The sequence below is a fragment of the Cheilinus undulatus genome, linkage group 11 (assembly GCF_018320785.1).
Source record: "Cheilinus undulatus linkage group 11, ASM1832078v1, whole genome shotgun sequence".
Taxonomy (NCBI): Eukaryota; Metazoa; Chordata; class Actinopteri; order Labriformes; family Labridae; genus Cheilinus; species Cheilinus undulatus.
The window spans coordinates 22,968,477-22,972,368 of NC_054875.1; positions in this window are offsets into that span (position 1 = coordinate 22,968,477).

A 3,892-nucleotide genomic window follows, 5' to 3' on the forward strand; every position below is an offset into this window, starting at 1 on the left:
GCTGGTCGAAGGGCACTCGTAACTCAGCTGTGTCAAGACTGGCTTTACACCTGCAATGGAGAGTGGACAATTCAATTCGAAAAATTTTATTGGTCCACTATAAACAGACAATTTTAAATAGAGGTCTCTTACTGACAGTAACAGAGTTTAAATAGGAACCAAGCTGTACAATGAGAGTAAAAAAAATTGAAAGTCAAGAATGGTTGCAGCGGAAAAAAGAGAAAAATATTTCAACTGGGAATAAAGAAACAGGATAATGTCAAATGGAAACGTACTTAGAAAACAAAGAAGTAGAAGTGCAATAAAATAAAATGTGAATATTAATATATAAAAAAATATGTGACCAGAGTTAAATGGAGTTGGTAAAGAGGTGTATCAATGCAAAAGAGGATGAAGTTACAGCAGTGACTGTTGGATGGTCATCAGAGAAACTTAGTGACTGTTGGATGGTCATCAGAGAAACTCAGTGACTGTTGGATGGTCATCAGAGAAACTCAGTGACTGTTGGATGGTCATCAGAGAAACTCAGTGACTGTTGGGTGGTCATCAAAGAAACTCAGTGACTGTTGGGTGGTCATCAGAGAAACTCAGTGACTGTTGGATGGTCATCAGAGAAACTCGGTGACTGTTGGATGGTCATCAGAGAAACTCAGTGACTGTTGAGTGGTCATCAGAGAAACTCAGTGACTGTTGAGTGGTCATCAGAGAAACTCAGTGACTGTTGGATGGTCAACAGAGAAATTTAGTAACTGTTAAGTGGTCATCAGGGTAACAGTCAGAAAGGCAGTCCGTATATGAGCATAAACAACTGTATGGAAATTCGACAAATGCCTTGTAAGAGTCACTGTCTTATAGCAGTAATTGTTGGCACAAAGTGTACATGTTGGAAAATATTTCCCAAGACCACTGCAAACTTTGACCTGCTGTTGGCACCAGCAGTAGTCTGAATCCATTTCCCCACACATCATAAATACCTGTAAGAATTTGATCAGAAATCAGTAAACATTTTTCAAGAATTTCAGATTAAAATATCACTTTTTTGCAACGTTATCACAGAACACTACCATTGAATTGGCAAATTTAGCTTTTAATACACCTGAATGTGGACCATGATGCAGCAAAAGTGCTTCAGTCAGCAGTCTGACTTCACACATGTGCAGCACTGAGAGGAATGTTTCATTTAGCTTCCTCCCTGAAAAAAGTTGGCCAGATGTCAGTCTGCTGCTGACTTCTGCTCTCTCTCCACATCCTCACTGCAGAGGAGAGAGTCCACACCTGCAGAGAGCAGACCCCCTCACCCCTCCTCAACCACAGCTGTTCCTAAAGAAAACCACCCAACTGCTTTTACAGGTTTAGAGGATCAGCAGTTCCTCCCCGTTAATGTGCTTTTTTTTTTTTTTTTTAGTTTACAGACAACCTGTGCAACCTTTTTCAAAACTGCAACAAAAGGATCTTTGCTAGCTGCAGTGATGGACAGCCCACTTAGGGAGTTTTCAACATACTCTGCACAGACATGTCTATAAGTGGAAACCCACAGCTGGAAACCCCATTTAACTCCTAATCTGGCACACCTTTATTCTTTAAATGGGCTTAGAGTCATGACAATAATCAGCTTCATGGAAAGAGGCACAAAAAGTGGGTCAAACAAAGAAACTTGATGAAAAATGGGGCAAATTTCTCTCTAACACGGTAAAAACATACATCAGAGAGATGTGAAAGCTGTTTGTATACTATATTACATTTGCTGACATCACTGTCACAGTAGATGCCTTATATACAGTACTGCCACTAAGTCCACCTCTACAGTAATATGTTAACATGCTAACATCTAATGGTAGAGTGCCGGGTGACTCACAGTGTCATATGTGAAAATAGAGAGTTGGGTGCAGACTGTGGGTGATCAGCAGAGGTGAACAAGTGCATGTCATAATCCTCATTGAACAGTTTTGTAGAGTTAAAAGGCTCACTGAAAGATGCTCATTTACTTACAAAGCCTAAATACAAGGGTGTTTGGCCACTTTCCAACAATGCCAATAACCTGCTTTTGTGCAGATTAGGTATTGAAACTGTAACTATTATGTCTAAGAATTTAATTATAGAATTAAGATTTCACTTGTGGCTTTGCAATAGTTATTAAGTGAAGAAAGTCTGTGTTACCCAAAAGAGTTAAAGCTCCTGTTGGGAGTTTTTAATCAGGCAGGGAATGGACTAAAATGAACAGCGATGCCTCTTTGTGAACTATGAAAGCAAATGAGAGCATCCGTGACAAAATACTGTTTCTCGATGGTTATCTTTAATGCTTGAAACCGCTGCTGTGGTGGGGTAGGTGTCAAGTGAAGTAATTAACTGCTAAAGCAGCCTTTGTTCCCTTTTTCCACATGGAAGAGTCTTTTAAAAAAATGACTGTTTTTGACTATTTTGTCCAAAAAAAGCAGCATGTGACTTACATGTGTACACGGGGTGCTACTTTTGGTAGGGAAGCTTCAATTACTCTGATAAAAACCTTCATTTCTCCCACCAACGTTTCTTTAAGGTGTATTTCCTTGACTTTTTCTTACCCTAAAGTATTCCAAATCCCAAACCTGGAGTTCCACCTCTGCCCACATCAGAGTTCATGGCAAAGCCAAGCATCAGAGCAGAGAAACAGTGAGAGTATGTAGTAAATGCACTGTGTTCAGCCGAGGGCTTTTGGCTTACACAAAACCGTATTACTAAGAGTGGAGGAAAACAAGGAAGTCTTACCGTGTGTGGCTGTGAGGTTGTTGTTATCTGCACTTTACAGGCCTGTTGCATCGTGCCCCTCACCCAGCTCAGTTCAGCTCTGCTGCTGCTGGGAAGGAGGAAAGACAAGGGGTCGCTCAAGAGGATGCGTAAAAACTCAGGTACTCTGGCACTTCAGCAGTGAATTTAAAGGAGATGTTATCAGGGTGATCGAAACAAAAACAGTGAACCTGCACTGACGCAATGTGAGGGAAAAGTTTGGAAATGCTACATAAGTTTGGATGTAAAAGTAATTTTAGTTTGGGAAAGTTTGCTCCGACAAAAACGTTCCAAAACGAAGAAAACGCATGAATAGAGATTACTGTTAATGTGTGTTTTCAGACATCAAATTTGTGAAAATGGCTTATTTCTTAAACTGAATCAATAGGTAAAAGATTTCATACCTCAAAACTTCTTAAATCCCTTTAAATTCTTCGATTTAATTAGTTGAATTTGACGCGTAATTGTCGGTTTTCTCGCTCCAGGTTTGTGCGTCCCAGGAAAGCGTGCGCGTCACCGGCGAGGGACCGTCTGGAGGAGAGGAGCTGCTGCGGGACTTTTTTCTCTTCCGAGGATGGACGTGCCATAACTTTGTCTCCACTAGCGAGTCCCTCTGAGTTGCATCTCACATTTCATCCTCCACATCGCTGCCTTATTGTGCCGAGGAGCCGCAGAGTGCAAAGCCTCCACACTGAGGAGAGACACGTGACCGAGACGTAGCAGTGAACCTCATCTGAGGGCTCAGGGGGGAGAGAGGAGGAGGAGAAAAAAAAAAAAAGCTCTGCGGTCAAAACATCAGAGACACCGCAGAGTTTAGTCAGGTCCTGTCACCAAGACGCACTGCTCTGTCAGTGTACACAGCAGACTGGACAACATGTGCTTACGTTAGGACAGGCGTTTTTGCACAAATAATCCCTTTCATCTTGAGAGAAAAAAACTATCATCCTCTAATAGTCATTACGCCAGGAAATACTGCAACAAAACACATATGCTGCTTCATGTCCGTTTAACTTAATTTATTATTAAACAGTTTCTTCTTTGTCCTCTCATGGCTGAGATAAAAGTTTAACCATGAAACATGAAGCAAAGGAGAAAATGATGAACACTTAACATGGAAGAGAGCAGCACAAAG